This window comes from Triticum dicoccoides, chromosome 3A, assembly GCF_002162155.2.
Source record: "Triticum dicoccoides isolate Atlit2015 ecotype Zavitan chromosome 3A, WEW_v2.0, whole genome shotgun sequence".
NCBI lineage: Eukaryota > Viridiplantae > Streptophyta > Magnoliopsida > Poales > Poaceae > Triticum > Triticum dicoccoides.
In genome coordinates, this window is record NC_041384.1 from 700,613,919 (window position 1) to 700,631,360 (window position 17,442).

A 17,442-nucleotide genomic window follows, 5' to 3' on the forward strand; every position below is an offset into this window, starting at 1 on the left:
GACGGAGCGGCGAAGGCGACGGATAGGAGGATGAGGCGCGGCGGACGGCGACGGTCGAAACCCTAGGCGGTCGCTCGCTCGCTTCTGGGGTTGGGTTGGGGGTGGGTCGATCGATCTGGTGGCGAGGGAGAGAGGGTTGGGGATGGGTCGATCGATCTGGCGAGGGAGAGGGAGATAGCTAGGGGGAAGCTTACTAATGGCGCACCACACCTCGGTGCGCCATTAGAAATCTTTTTTTAGATAGCAATGGCGCACCCCGCAGCGGTGTGCCATTAGAAATCTTTTTTTTAGATAGCAATGGCACACCCTGCAGCGGTGCGCCATTAGAACTTTTTTTTATTACAGTTCGAGCACATGTTATATTGCACCTAACCCAATCCACATTAGAACCCGCCCACTAGCCCGACTGGTCAGCACGCAGCACACACACCAGGAGCTCTTGGGTTCGATTCCCAGGCTCTGCAATATTTTTTTTGCATTTTAAATCCTGTTTGATATTTATTTGTGTTTAAATATGTTCAAACTTGTTTAAATTATAACAGTAATATTTTTTTATAAAAACAGTAATATTTTTTTAAAAAATATATTCAAATTTGTTACTTGAAAATATCATCGGCGGCGGCAGTGGAGCAGGGGAGGGTGCGGGGGGTGCCCGTTGGCGGCGGTGGAGCGGGGGAGGGTGCGGGGGGCCGGGTGCTCGTCGGCGGCGGTGGAGGGGGATCGAGATCGAGTGTCCTCATGAATTCAAAAAGTGCCTGTAAAATTTAAAAATATTCGTGATATCAAAAAGTGCCCATGAAATACAATCGAGAAATGAAGACTACGATTTAAATACAATCGATCTTAGCTAGCTATCTGTTCACAATCTTCTTGCCCTTCTTTTTCGCAAATGGAGTTCTTCTGTGGAACGGACGTCCTTTAGGTAGGGTGGTCCTGCTTCTTCTTGTGGTGTGTGCTGCTACTTCATCGTCGTCGTCATGTTCGATCTTCGGGTCGCCGTACTTGTCGAAGTCTTGCTCATTGGCTACTCCATCCATTCCGATGATCTTCCTTTTGCCTCTCCTCACGACAACACGACTGTGCTTTGACAGGTCGGTAATGAAGAAGCATTGGTCCACTTGGGAAGCCAGTACCCATGGCTCATTTTTCGCGGTGACGTTTGCGCCCGCGGTCTTGGATTTGACTTCGGGTATAACCATGGTGGTGAAATACCGGTCTTCTTTTAGGACGCTCTTGGCCCATCTGACACGGAACATCGGGACCTTCTCTCCAGCGTAGCTCAGCTCCCAGATCTCCTCGATCCTTCCGTAGTATATGTCCTTATCATTACCGGTGTAGGATTCCATCGTTACTCCGGAGTTCTGATAACCATCGCTCTTCGTGTCCTTGTTCTCGGTGTAGAATGTGTAGCCGTTGATATCGTACGCCTCATAGGTCATTAGGTTGTGCTCGGCGCCCTGTGACAAGGCGAATATGAGTTGTTCTTCTGCGGAAGAATCCTCATGTGAAGGGTACGATAGAAGCGTCTGCTTGAACCAACGCGTGAAACATGAGTTGTGCTCTTTGATTATATCTCCGTCCGTCCCCTGGCTATACTTCCCTCTGGACGTGACATGTTGCGAACGTATCCTTTGATGACACCATTCATCCTTTCGAACGGCATCATGCTGTGCTGGAACGTCGGCCCGAGTTGGATGATATCCTCCACGATATGGACCAGCAGATGCATCATAACGTCGAAGAATGCGGGCGGGAAGTATATCTCAAGCTCGCATAGTATAACCACGATCTCTTCCTGTAGCCTTGTGAGTTGCCTCACGCCAATCGACTTCCGAGAGATGACGTCGAAAAAGTTGCATAGGCCAAATAGCGTTTCACGGACGTGCGCGTCCATGATCCCATGGATTGCAACTGGAAGTATCTGCGTCATCAGCACATGACAGTCGTGAGACTTCATCCCGCTGAACTTCTGCTTCGCTGGGTCTAGGTATCTGCTTATCTTCCCCGCGTAACCGTAAGGAAGTTTTACTCCTACGAGGCAGGTGAAAAACTGCTCGATCTCCTCCTGACTTAGAGTGAAGCACGCGGGAGGGTAGTCACTTTCGGTCTTCTTGGCCTTTTTGCCTTTGCGACGAGTTTCTGTGTCCTGCTTCGCCTCATATCATCATCATCATCATCATCATCATCATCATCATCATCATCATCATCATTAGCGTGAAGCTCCTGCCTGATGCCCATTGATTTCAAGTCTGCCCTTGCTTTCGGCCCATCTTTGGTCCTCTTTGGCATGTTGAGCAGGGTACCAAGCAGACTCTCGCACACATTCTTCGTGATATGCATGGCATCAAGGCTGTGAGGCACACGGTGGATCTTCCAGTACGGCAAGTCCCAGAAAACAGACCTCGTTTTCCATACCTTCAACAGCGGCTCTGGCGCCTTTCGCTTCTTTCCCGGCTCTGGCGCCTTTTGCTTCTTTCCCGGCAGTGGGCAATCTTTCCAATTTTTCAACAGCTCGTCTATTTCCTCGCCGCTCCTCGTACGCGGGCGTTTTTGGGATTCGGTTTCACCATCGAACAGATCCTTGCGTTTCCTCCACGGGTCATCGTCGCGAAGCCACCTTCGATGTCCCATGAACACGGTTTTCGAAGATCCGGGATCTCTATCTAGCTGGCGATACGTTGTGTCATCCATGCACCTTACGCATCCAGAAAATCCGTGGACTACCTGCCCCGCGAGATATCCGTAACCGAGATAGTCGTGCACCGTCGTGAGCAGTGCGGCTCTCATAGGGAAATATTCTTTCTCTGCGGCGTCCCACGTATTGGATGGCGTTTTCCATAGCGTGTCTAGCTCCTCTTTCAGCAGCCCCAGATACAGATTGATGTCGTTCCCTGGTTGTTTCGGCCCTTCAATTAGCATACTCATGTGAATGTACTTCCTCTTCATGCACAACCAGGGGGGAATGTTGTACATCCACACAAACATAGGCCACGTATTATGTGTGCTTCTCTGGCTGCCAAACGGATTGACTCCATCGGTGCTCGCGCCCAGCACGATGTTCCTTGGATCCTTCCCAAATTCTGGATATTCGAAGTTCAACGCTTACCACTGGCTCGCATCCTTAGGGTGACTCAGCATCTTGTCTGTTTTATTTATCTCCAGATCATTTCCGTCATCTTCCCGCTTCTTCTCCTCCCTATCCGCGTGCCAACGTAGGAGCTTTGCTACCTTAGGGTCCGCGAAATACCGCTGCAGACGAGGAGTAATCGGAAAGTACCACACCGATTTTCAAGGAGCTTTCTTCCTCTTCTTGTATCGAGTCACGCCGCACACCGGACATATGGTAGACTCTGCGTGCTCGTCCCGATAAATGATGCAATTGTTCATGCACACATGGTATTTCACGTGCGGTAAATCCAGAGGACACACGATTTTCTTCGCCTCCTCGAAACTGGTCGGGCACTTGTTCCCCTTGGGAAGACGTTCGTGCCAGAATGACATGTTCTCGTCGAAGCATGCGTCGGTCATTTTGTGTTTTACCTTCATCTCCAGAGCCATGAGCGTTACTTTCAGGCGGGTATCCTCGGGCCTGCATCCTTCATACAATGGAGTAACAGCGTCTATCTCCAGTTGATCCAGCTTGGCTTTCTCTCTGGCGGCAGCTCTTGCGTTATCCGTCTGCTTGAGAAGCAGCTCTTGAATATGAGGGTCCTGCACCCAGCCTCCATCGTCGTCTGCTCCGGCATCTTCATCTTCATGATCATGCCCTTCGTGTTGATCTTCCTCATCATCATGTACGACATGATCTTCTACATGATGACTGTGTACAGCATCACCGTCGTGATCATGTAGTCCTGGAGATTCTTCGTCTTCTCGCCCGCCCTCGCCGCGGTGGTACTTGCCTTGTTGCCCTTCCTCATTTCTTGCCCGGCCCCCATGGACGACTTCATAGTCATCTTCATCACCTTGCCACCGATAGCCATCCATGAAACCACGCAAGAGCAGGTGGTCCCGCACCTGCCCGGAATCCGGGTCCGCAATAAGGCTCTTTAGCTTGCATCTTCGACACGGACATCTTATCTCCGTCTCGTTCTTTTGAAGCATCTCGGCCTTCGCGGAGCTCAAAAACCTATTCACGATGCCTTCGGTCATCGTGCGGACCATGGTCGCCTGCGGGGTAGAGCAAAACGATATTTTAGAACGAAGAAAAAATTTGGCATGACCTTCCCTAAAAATAGGACCAAAAAGAATGCATAGTGCTAAAATTCTTGCCGAAACGGAAATGAATCAATATTTCGGCAAAATATTGGCAACTATCGCATTTCATATACCGGTACCTGCAAACACAAACATATATGCAACACCACAAATACATGCAACACCACAAACATACATAGATCTAGCTAGGCCACAAAAAGTGCATGTGCACGTCGTTGGAGCGAGCTAGGGATAAAAAAAGTAGATCTACATCATGAAGACAGCTTTCCCCTTACTTACCTATTAAAAAAAGGTAATTTCACCACTTAATTTTGATGAATCTATGGTGGAAATGTGGTGAGGAGGAGGAGGCAGCCGAAAGCTTGGAGAAGGAGGTGGAGGGAATGAAGTGGGGAAAGTGAGTGGGTAGGTGTGGGGCTGTCCAAAATATCTTGTTGGGGTCCCAGGTTACTAATGACGCACCACCTGCACATGCGCCATTAGTAACCCTGGTTACTAATGGCGCACGTGCAGGTGGTGCGCCATTAGTAGTTTTACAGAAAAGTAAAATATATATATATATATATACTAATGGCGCACTTTTATAGGGTGCGCCATTAGTAGTTTAAATTACTAATGGCGCACGGTGAGGCGGTGCGCCATTAGTAGTTTTGCAAAAAAAAGAATAAAAAAAATTCAGTACTGGCGCACTCCTTGTCTGGTGCGCCATTACTAATTAGAACTAGTAATGGCGCACCAGACATAGAATGCGCCATTAGTATGTATGTAAAAATAAAAAAAATTATCACTAGTGGCGCACCTGTTTTTTGGTGCGCCATTAGTGTCTTCCACACTAATGACGCATCACCAAATGGTGCGCCATTAGTATATAGTAGTGGCGCACTACTTCCCTGGTGCGCCATTAGTGTCAATCCTATCTATAGGCCTTTTCCTAGTAGTGCTTGCTCGTGGCTGCTGATCGGTATGATATGGAAAAGCTAAAACTGGTATGTGAGAGAGTCCTTTGCGATAATCTTGATGTGGAGAATGTTGCAACTATGCTGGCTTTAGCAGATCAACATCATTGTGACATTCTAAATGATGCTTGTGTTGAATTTATCTCCTCTCAGAAAATTATGGACTCTGTAGTGGCAACCCAAGGGTATGCGAATCTGAAAAGAAGTGGTCCTTCTATCATTGTAGATGCACAGTTGAAGATTATGCGGAGACTCTACAAACCTTAGATCAGCAGCTGACCGCGAGATGAATCAGACAGTTCACTTGTCAATTTAATTAATTTTGTGCTACCTTTTCTTATGCCAGCTCATCCTTAGTTGAACTAAGAAAAGGTTAGTTGAAGTTATATGAGTAGTGTGCCACTTTCCACATTATTAGTTAATCCCAACATGATTGGTCAATTTGGCATTGTTCGCTTCTCTACAACTTTGATTTGCCAGTTAGTAATTAAGTTCTGCATATGTTTTTTATATATATTCATCATGTGTCACCTACTATTTGATATCCACCTCCCAAACTGAATTGATAAGCTAGTTTTAGAAACAGAATAATTGACCACTTAAACTACTGCCAATTAGTAAAGCTTGAAGTTTTCGTCATTTTGCAATGATGTGTCATCTACAGAAGCTACCATAGTGCAACATATGCATCCATGTAAGGGAACTACTAAATCGCACCTGCACGTAGAGGCAGCACCAGCACATATCCTCTAGGTGATCTCGTCGATAATTTCTGGTGTGAGCTGGTTCTTCTAGTTCCTCATTGCACTCTGCCTGAATAACATGTGGCACCGCCGCTTTGTCGAGGCCATGGTGGTCCTCTTCTCACCAATTCATATTTCCACTGTTTTTTTTTCAAGTTTGGATGAAATTATGCAGTGACCTAATGATTTCTACATCTTCAATTCATATTAGTGGAAACGTGCAGTGTTTGTTTGTCACAAATTCTTAGTAAAATATTCGATTATCTCATTCTCCCGTGTTCTGTGAATATACGCAAGTACAGAGAATAAGTTGGTAGTGGAACATCATCAGAAAAATAACTGCCATGGGATGCCAATGCAGTGGCCTGATAATTTTTCGTTGTATTCCACGATGCCTGGAAAGTGAAACGTTTCTGGAGTAGTTGGACAGAGAATCACCGTATAACTGAACTTTTGAAAATTTGATTCTTGTCTCACCTAACCTACCTCACACACTTGTCGACATAGCTCCCTGCAGCTGTTTGCAAGCATGATACTCTAGCTCTACTATTATCTTCCCTGCCTCCAGCTTTACCTTGTATTGTGCAAGCTGTTCTTGTTATTACAAATTGTTACCAAGTTGTATACTGAGGTGAAAGTAGTGATAAAAAAACATACCAGCTTAGTCTGGCCCTAAAGGTCGTCCGACTAGCGCCATTATCCTTCTCCTGCCTGCATCAGCCCATTCCCTCGCTTTGAGCTGAAGCTTTTGGAAACGGACATGTACCGTGCAAGCGGTGTTTTGTAATATTTCTTTCTTTCCATATGTTCAACCAAAGTACCAAAGCAATCATTGAGCTCCAAGTCTTCGCCTTATTTTCGTTCATACAAGTGGAGGAGCTTTGCCACCAGTGTACCAAGGATTCATCACCAGAATACATGAGGGAGTTATTGAGATCAAGCGTGTTGAAGATGAGTTGTCACAGCTCCTTTGCGAAAGGGCATGCAGCCAAGAGATGAAGCGAGTCTTCAGGCACCTGCAAGCAAAGCTGGCAATTGGGATTACGGGGCCATCCACGTTTGTTGAGATTGTCAGCGGTTAAGCATCTTCCTTGAGTACTATTTGCAAAGTTTGTTCTCAGCCCACTAGCACTACCAAAGGTGTCAAGCATCTATTTGGCAATGTTGATTTCATGTCCATTAGGCTTGACAAACAGCATCACATCGTTTCCGTGAAAAGAGACTCGGGTTGGGCAGTCCATGTCCAACAGGGGTCAGAATGTTTGCACCAGCCGCATCCCGAACAAGTGTGTCCAGGAGATCCATCACAAGAACAAACAACAGGGGAGAGAGGGGGTTGCCCTGTCGAAGCCCTCCGGTGTAAAAAAATTTCATTCAACTTTTTGTTTACTAGGAGGCGTGTGGATGAGGAGGCAAGCATAGCAGCAACCCAGTTCCTCCAATTTTGAGCAAATCCTTTAGTGACCAGGACACACTATGAAAGTCCACACTATCTGACCGCAAGAGTCCAAACTATCTATTGTAGATTTTTCCATTGTCAGTGACTGTTGATTTCCTGTTCTCCCCTGCAATTGGCACACGGGGTGGCTTTATCATAGCATGGAACCAGGACATTGTTGGTGTTGTAGCGATAGCTGTTGAGAGCTCATTCATTGCAGTAAACTGCCGCTGGATTTTATATAGGGGATCCAATTCACACTGGTGACTGTCTATGATCCTCAAACCGATGCAGAGAAGCTTAACTTCCTATGTGATCTAAGTGCACACTTCCCTAGCAATTTGCCATGTATATTTCACGGTGATTTCAATCTAATTGCCCAATCTTCATAGAAGAACAATCTTAAGATCAACCGAAGAACAATGACTGCATTTAGAAGATTGATCAATGAACTAGAATTAAGAGAATTGTACTTACATGGAAGGAAATATACTTGGACCAATGATCAACAATTTGCGACCAAAGTCAAGCTTGATCATGTGCCCTTTAATGAGGATTGGGATGGTCTCTCACCCTAACGGTATGTTGGCTGCTCTTCCCACCAATCTGTCAGATCACTGCGCACTGATCTTGTCGACTGAGGCTGCTTTCAAGCCGCATAGGCATTTTAGATTTGACAACTACTGGGTCAAATTCGAGGAGTTTGCTAAATTAGTGAATGAATGCTGGAACCAGGCCATTCCATGAACTGATCCCTATCTAATGGTGCATTCCAAAGTAACTAAAACTGCTCAAGAGCTCAAGAAGTGGTCCTCAACTATCACTGATGACCTTAAGCTGCATGCTGCCATCTCAAGTGAACTCATTGGCAGCTTTGATGTTGGGCTCGATGAAAGAGACCTATCCGATGCTGAAAGTGTTAGAGTAGAACGAGAGAAGGAATGAAAATGGTGTATTCTTTATTAGATGAGATCTGCTATTTATACAAAGGGAAGAGACACCACTAGGAAGGCGTCTGTTCAGGGAGGTGCCTATTCGTCAGTGAACCGACGCGGCAGATGCAACTGTCTGCGGTTAGTAAAAGCAGGGATTATCCCTTAATTAACAATCATTAATTAATCCTAACACTCCCCCAATCAATGCTTGATTATGAGCAGACTTCATCTTGATAAAGATTCTCCTTGAAAACCCTGTGGGAAAAATGTAAGGAGATACGTGTTTGATATGTTGCTAAAACTCCTTCAAACCCGGTGGGAAAAATAAGGAGAAAATGGTACAACATATATTGGTCATTGTCTCTTTTAACTCAATACGAGAAAACTCATAGAGTTTAGAGGACAATAAATATGTCATATATACTTTCCCAAAAACCCCGGTGGCGAAAACAGAAAGTATGACATATATGATCTCATGTTGATATTACCTCATTAAAAACCTTTATGAGAACCTGTATAATAAACTCATGAAGGGAAAAAGAGTATAATATGATGCATTGAACAGGAACAACTTAGGAAGATACTCCCCCTGATTCTTGCAAATTCCAAAGCCGTCACCTACCAATTCCATGAACATGTTTCTGGAATGTAAAAGTTGATAGAGACTTGGTGAACAAATCAGTTGAATGATTTGACTTGCAAGATATGCAATATAAAGATATTGCTTATTAGTAACTTGTTTGCATCCGGGCAACACAAGCAACATTATCATTGAGATAATGGTTGGTGGATGTAGCCATGAGGTCTTTTTTTTAAGACTCTTCATGAGAGAGCTACCACACCTAGTATGTACACTAAGATTGTCTACGATCTGACATATTGGGGATCTGATCGAAGTATCCAATGATATCGGTGTTCACATTTCTGTGAAGTTGAAAAACCAGGACAAGATGTTTGATGCCTTTGGAGATATCAAAGATATTCTTGAGTACCAACCAATTGTGTTTGGTGGATCCAATGGCATTATGGAACATTGAGTCCCAATATCTCATTTCCAACAACTCTTGGTCTAAATAGATCATTCTCTACGTCCAAAGAATGAACTACCATGAGAGTTAATGATGGATAAGATTTGTCCACAATGAATTTCTCGAATATATTATGGATATAGACAATATAGTATACCATAACATATGAATGAAGGTGCTCAAGTTGTAGTAACGAGCGGTGTTTTGGTTTACCCAAATCCTTCATTTTAAATTCCATCATTTAGATGATTACATGTGTCGTCATTGCAGACACACAAACATGGATAATCATCATTGTAGGAGTAATCCTTGTGTATAAGGATCTCACTACGTCAGTTGTACCATATGTACTGACAATAATAAGTCGTATGGTGACTTACTGAATTTACACAATGTATGTTGCATTTTGTATTTCGATTCAGAATTGAGATCCCACCGGGAATCAATCATATATGTCTGAATCTAGTGATCCACATGGATATGTAATCACTACATCTATCAACTGCAGAGATAGATGATTTTGTACTGCCAATGATATAAGTTATCGGAATGGGATTCCACCTCTGGAGAATAGTTGGGGTATCTGCTTGAACCCTTGTGCTACAATACTTGCTCTTTGTTTCACCACCTTGTTGTTCTCAATTCTGTTTCCAGAAGAAAACTGGTATATGTATTGCTTATGAATACCTTCTCATTATTGAGCAAGATTATTTCTACCTAGATTATACCCTTTGCTTGAGTTCAGTCCGAGTGTTGTTCACACTTTGCCATGGCCATGGTCTTTGGATCTGAATCACTTGAAAGGTTTTTTCAATCTAGTTGAGAAATGTATGTCGACAATTGTAGACTTCCGGTTGTATGTTTCTCCAGAATCTATATATATATCAATATATAGTTGATGGAAATATCGTTACCCATAGTGACCGCTCGTGATTTCCCAATGCGATTGAGTCGGGTATTCCGATGTCCCGGTCATTTTGTGCACTATGACCTGGGTTGGTGGAGGTTTCCTGTCCACTGGGTGTATACTACCCATCAGGTGTCTGTCAATGTGAAGTTGACTTGCATTTACTGATTCACAGGCCTTAATATCCTTGCTTGGGAGAAGCTAAATCCTGATGTACTATTGCCGTACTTCTCCCCCTGTTGCTTTGAACGGGGAGTTGAGTGGTTTTAGTTGGTACCTCCACTCTTTATATTCAGGATTGTAGGATCGTGTGACACCTTTATAGTCAGTAAATGAATCTGGCAGGTTATTTGCAATGTGTTGCAAATCTCCTGAACGCATGGTTCAGATATTTGAGTATGTAGATTTGAGGCAGAAATGTGTTGAACATTTCACTAATTTCCTGGCATTCTTTATGGTACTTGAAATCTCCCCCTAATGCCTGGAAATGTTCCTCATTGAATTAGCATACTGGCCTTGAATAACTCCCCATGCGAGGGGCTTAAGGTATTGACAGAAATACAGTTATTCCTCACATAGATCCCAACTATATATTGAGGGGCCACTGATGTATGCCGGGTGGTGATATCGGTATGCAACCAAATTACTGTAGATAGGAAATACTTGGTAGATATCCACATATCAAAGATAGAGGGGAATAATATTGTGCAGTTCTGTCATGAGCGTGTAAAAACTGCATGACTCCAACGTAAAGTTGGCAAGTTGCAATTACAAAGTAAAGATAATGCAATTAGCTTAACTCTTTCGATAGGATTCTACCAAACCATTTTGAGTCTAGACATTAGGACAAATTGCTAAACTTCAATCCAAAAGCCATAGAGAAGGCCCTCAAGGAGAATTCTGCAATGTTACCCATACGATTTCCTTGAAATCGATGTCAAGATAATGAGCCAATGGTTTTGTGTGAATAAAGCACACACTTAAGACCATCATGTAGATATGTCTTTTAAAACCATGGAATACCTTAATAGTCTACTCAATGACTGGGAAGAGCCACTTACCTCGACTTGATGCATTCAAGGAGTCTGAGTGGTTCAGCATAGACTTTAAGGTGTGCGAGCCTTAAAATTATCTTCCCTGTGTCACTTGTAGTGCACACAAAATCCAAATATAGTTAGAATTTAGCATCATAATAATCATAAACCATTGGAATTGCTGATAGTTTCAGTTTCAACCCAATGTCTCGATGACCAAGGTGAGTATGCCAAGTTTGTCATGTACAAGACACTCTAGAAAACTATCTCGTACGCAACATGTGCTACGGGTTGTGTGTATGTGTAGTACAATCCAAATGATGCACAGAGAATGTGCTTGCCATATCCGTTGCATATGGTAAAAAGAAGTTATTTCCCTTTGTTGCCATCATTAGTTTCGTTATCGAAACTATTTTAACGGATACCTCCATAGTTTAGTAGGGTACGAGTTAAACCTGGGAAGCAATAAAACATCCCGACGTTACTCGAGTACCCCAGGGATAGTAAATATGACTCGAGTTGAGCCAACAAATACCTCATCGCGTCTAGCGATTTTAAAATATCTCCTTTCTCTTAATGAGAATGGAAACATTTCACTTCCCTGAGTATAGAGTTCGTGGTGCATATGTCCACATGGCACAAATCATCTTTCATCAGATTGACCCCCGTAGAAATCTATATATAGACATGAAGATTCTCAGTATGAAAATCACTCAGATATATAGAATACATACAAATGTATTTGTATCGAAGTGCTGATACAATATATTGTGATATACAATATATGATGACAACGATAATCATGTTCATATTAGAACATCAGAAATGGACATAAATAAATAGATCACTTAGGAGATTGAGGGACTACATATAGTCTCCAAACATGTCGGTTGAGGCATATTCAACCATCACATTCTCCGTGCCCATACATCCCGTCATAGCTGGTGATGTCGGATTGAAGGTTGAAGTAAGATTCAAACCTTTGCCCTTCAGGTTCATTGTATCCCAGGAATTGCTGATACAGAATAATCAGATGCTGAGATCTGAATCAATGCCTTATGATATAAAAGACACCATTTTTCTGTTAGCGGTGTGATCCTGACCAGAGGTGAATCCAGGATTGCACACATTATCTCACGAGACACAAGAGCGATCATGATGTCCATGGCCCAGATAGGACAGTGGTGGCTATTGAGGGCGGATGCCTCAAACTCTATAGCCATATGTTATCTCTATGGGTAAACCAGAGATAATTAATTTACAACCAGTAAATTAAAAACCATCATGGTTGATGTTGTAATGAACTTAGCAAAATCAATGGGTATTTCAAGAAGTTATCTTGAAACCATTAGTGTGAATTTCAAATTGCTAATTATGAAACCTTGAAGATAATATCCAAAATGGAATAGATCTCGCAGCACTAGAGAGTATAATCTGATGAAATCAGTAGATACTCACTCATAATGCCTTATGTCATGACTTAGTAAAATGTGTGGGAGAGCATTTTGTAAAGCAATTATAATGTCAAAATGACAAAATATAGGCTTTAACAGTAATCATTGATAATCCGCGAAAGCAGTAGATCTATATGACTACCTTGTGATCCCAATACATCAATTTGAAGAAATCACTTTGAATTTTGCTTTCTTATTTGCAAGAAATTAAAAATCTTAATTGCAAATAGACGTATTAATCTCGACATGTTACAAACATGGAGATACATACATTCCGGAATACATCGTACTCAACAGAAATACACCAACTATAATGAATAGTAATGATGTTGCAAACTTGATGTTCAAGTGAAACTTGAATTGTATAGAGCTCAAATTAAATGAGATGATCTTGTATCAAGTTTCAAGATAATTCAGCAGGGTGAATTAATATTTTGCGAGAGAAAATTAATCTCAATCGCTATGAGATTGTTTTGCGAGAGAAGAAAATCTCGATCGCAAATTAATATTGTTGTGCGAGAAAACTTAATCTCAATCACAAAACAATGTTGTTGTACTAATAAGACATGTTATAGGGATTGCTAAAAAGCAAACACATCGAACATGCCACATATAATAACCACATATTTTCTGAAATTTTAAACTCAACAGAAAATGGGCTAAATGATGATCTGCACATGGCCTAATGTTACTGGTAGTAATCAACAGCAACTAGTTAGACCAAGCTGCAATATCCTGAAACTTCCAGGAATTAGCCGTAAAACAATGACAGAGGCAAGTTTTGACCTATTTTGGAAATAGGTGAAGCCAAAAGGCTAAAATGCAAAACTTGCGAAGAGATAAGGTTCCTATCTCTTTACTCCCGAGCGCTTTCTACTATAGCTGGCCAAACGGGCCGTGCTAACTGGGCCGGCCCGGTAGCACGCAGGCCCGGCACGACCCAGGCACGGCACGGCCCGGGCTAAACGGGCCAGGCCCGGCACGCGACACGCCATGCGCCGTGCCTGGGCCTGGAGGCTAGGCACGCGGGCCGGCACGGCACGGCCCGTTTATGTTTTTTTGAAAAATATAAATATATATGTCCTATATAAATACCGAATACCCTAATATGTTTAATATTTTCATAGTGCATGCGTATTTTATTAGTGCTTGAATCTAAGTAGTAGTAGTGTTATAGTGTAGTCTTTGTATTTTTTATCCTTTTGTAATTATAGAGTATGTCTTGTATTCTTTTATTCTTTTAGATGGGAGTTTTAATGATGTATATGTGCTAATAAAACTCTAGATTTATCTCACATAATAGTCTACCAGATTTTGCAATTTTCTAATTCTTTTGGCCTTTTTTTTGCAGTTTTCAGAGGTATTGCGAAGAAGAAGAAAATCGCGCCAGACGGCCCAGCGTCCTCCAACGGGCCGGCATGCCTGGGCGTGCCGCGTGCCGGCCCATGTAGACTACGTGCCGTGCTTGGGCTGCTAGCTCCCACCCATGGGCCGGCACGGCACGGCCCGGTTATTATTCGTGCCGAGACGGGCCGTGCCGTGCCAGGCACGTTTACGGCGGGCCGGGCCGTGCCGTGCCGGGCCGGCCCGTTTGGCCAGGTATACTTTCTACCAGGAGAAATCCTGTAACCGCCCGCCGCTGTTTTGGCACACCGGCCAGGGCCGCGACCGTGGGAGCGCCGTCGTCTCCGCTGTGGGAGCCACGCCGAAGGGCGCCGCTGCCTCCGGGGCCGGAGGGCCAGCCGAGGGCCGTTGCCTCGGGCGCCGCTGCACGGATGCAAGCCGAGGGAGCGGCGTCGCCTCAGTCTTCCGCGCCGCGTCGCGGTTGGGTGCCGCCTTCGCGGGCGCCGAGGCTGTCGTCTGCGGCGTGCGTAGTGGGAGAGCGTCTCGCCATGCGCGTGTGCGCTGGGCGTCACCGCGGTCACGCTTTAGGCGGCCTCGCGCCGAGGCCGCGCCGCCACATCATGGCTGGTGCGCCGGAGGGCGTTGCCGTTTCATCGAGGTCCGCGCAGCGCCTCCGCGTTGAGAGGTCAAGGCCACGCAGTCGTGCCCCGCGTTAGAGGCCGGCAGACACCTCGACGCATCGCTGGACAGCCGTGTGTGTGCAAGGTGCATGGACGCGGGCGCCGCTGGCGATGCTGATGAAAAGCAACGGCAGTTGTCGCTTGATCCAGTGCAGTGCAGGAAGAATTGAAGAACGCATGGTACCTTTTTCCTTTTTGCATCAATGAATCGATGGGAAGCCATTGGCGTTCGTCGTTGAGGCCTTCAATTCTTGAATCGATGGAGATCCACAGCCTCTGTTCTTTCTCATTCTGCCCTGACTGCCGCGCAGGACAGAGCCGCCGGTCCAAGCGTTGGCCGTTGGTCGCTCCTGTGGACGCGCTGCCGGGAGCCCGCGGTCGCGCGTGGGTGCCGCCTTCCGCCGGGAACACCGCGTTGCCGCGGAATAGCCGTTGAGGTGTGCGCGGCGCCATGCGCTGCCTTTGCTAGCGCTGGAGCGTTGGCTTCCTTTCCCACACAGGGCCAGAGGGCATCGCGATGCTGCGCACTCGCTGCCGGCAGTTTGGCCATGAAATCGCTCCGCCAGAGAGCGTGCTGATAACGTGTTAGAGTAGAACGAGAGAAGGAATGAAAACGGTGTATTCTTTATTAGATGAGATCTGCTATTTATACAAAGGGAAGAGACACCACTAGGAAGGCGTCTGTTCAGGGAGGTGCCTATTCGGCAGGGAACCGACGCGGCAGATGCAACTGTCTGCGGTTAGTAAAAGCAGGGATTATCCCTTAATTAAGAATCATTAATTAATCCTAACAGAAAGAAGCCTCCGTGCTGCCCGCAAAATGAACCTGCTCGGTATTGCTGCTATGGAACGGTCTCATTGGCGCCAGAGAACGAGGATCAGCTCACTAAAAGAGGAGGACGCCAGAACTGCATTCTTCTGGTCCAAAGCATCTACTCGACACCGCAAGAACCTCGTGCTGAACGTAAAGCATAATGGTGTAGCTGTCTTTGGACAGTATAAGAATATGGAGGTGATTTGGGAACACTTCAATACTGCTATGGGCACCAAGTTGCGAAGGATGTGTGCCTCAAATTTCTCCAAATTGAGAATCTTTCCAGCTGACCTGTCTAGCATTGAAGGACCTTTTGAAGAGGAAGTACTGAGTGAGAGCTGCAATCATGGATATGAACCCAGCAAGGTACCTGGATCTGATGTCTATAATGTATTCTTCTTCCAAGGTGTTGCAGTATTATAAAAGAGGACACTAAGGCAGTCATCAAGACGTTTGAGAGACACAATGTGAAGCATCTGGCAAGCCTAAATGATACTCCTCCGTCCCATAATATAATATCGTTTTTCAAGTTAACATAGCTTGAAAAACAATCTTATATTGTGGGACAGGGGAAGTAATACACTTTGCCTACTACTTAATTTTGGGTTGTGGTTCATGATTCCTAGTTAATTTTGCATGTCCTGCATTTTTCTTCTTCTTGACCTTTGATGGAAATAAAATTAAGCTCCTCAATACACTACATTTTTAATTATTTGTGTGAACTACCTGATGAGAAGCCAGTGGTATAGAAAAAGAGATCTCTATGGTAGATTTGGGGGAGCACGTGAGAGGTTGATCTTTTAGGGCTGCACCTTCAGTGGTTCTAAGAGCAACTCTAGCAAAATCGTCATATGCACTAGTAGAAAAAGGGCCTTTAGTCCCGGTTCATAAGGGCCTTTAGTCCCGGTTCTGGAACCGGGACTAAAGGGTCGGTACTAAAGCCTCCCCCTTTAGTTCCGGTTCTAACTGGAACCGGGACTAAAGGCCCTCCACGTGGCCGTTGCCTGAAGGTCTACCTTTAGTCCCGGTTGGTAACACCAACCGGTACTAAAGGATATTTTATGATTTTTTTTGAAATTTTTTTTTGAATTTCAAATTTCTGAATTATTTTAACCTCTAATCTCTAATCACCCCTCATCACTGCTCAATTTAACCTTTAATCTCTAATCACCCCTCATCATTCCAAATCATCTAACTTCCCGAACGGTCACCCATCCTCTCACTACTTCAGCCCGAGCATGCTTAACTTCCGGTTTCTATTCTCCCTCGTTTCCAAGTCTGCATTTGTTGGTTTCCTAACAATAGTAAGATGGCAATCCTATTAACCCTCAGGAATTTAGCTTGAGCATGAAGTCATACATTTCACTGTTTGAGTTTGAAACTATTGTTCTAAAAATCAATAATTATTTAGTAACACTAATATTTCTTGAATAAGTAGTTTGACCACAGTTTGACAATAGTTGACCAAAATTAAAAAAAACTGAAATAATTATTTAGTAACACTAATATTCTTGAATAATTATTTAGTAACACTAATACTTCTTGAATAAGTAGTTTGACCATAGTTTGACCAGATTTAACAAAAATTCAAAAAAAACTGAAATTTGAGCATAACTTTTTTTCCTTTTAGAATTTGAGGATTCTAAAAATTTGCAAACAGGCCATAGGTGGTCTCCATCGGATGCGGATTTTCGTTCCGAACATTTTGATATATTATACGTTTTTTTTCGACATCGTATGCAAAAGTTATAGCCGTTTTACATTTTTCCTACATTTTTTGCAAAACATGTCCAAATTTATGTTTTTAAATTTTCCTAACTAGTAGATGTAGTAACATAACTACCTCTCGAAGGATTTTAAATTTTGAAGTTTCTATCATTTTCTTTTGCAT

At 44.0% G+C, this 17,442-nt stretch overlaps 1 pseudogene; it reads left to right on the top strand.

The window, feature by feature from the left end:
- Positions 1–5,441, top strand: part of LOC119272972 — a 13,631-nt pseudogene extending 8,190 nt beyond the window's left edge.
- The last annotated feature ends 12,001 nt before the right edge of the window (positions 5,442–17,442 follow it).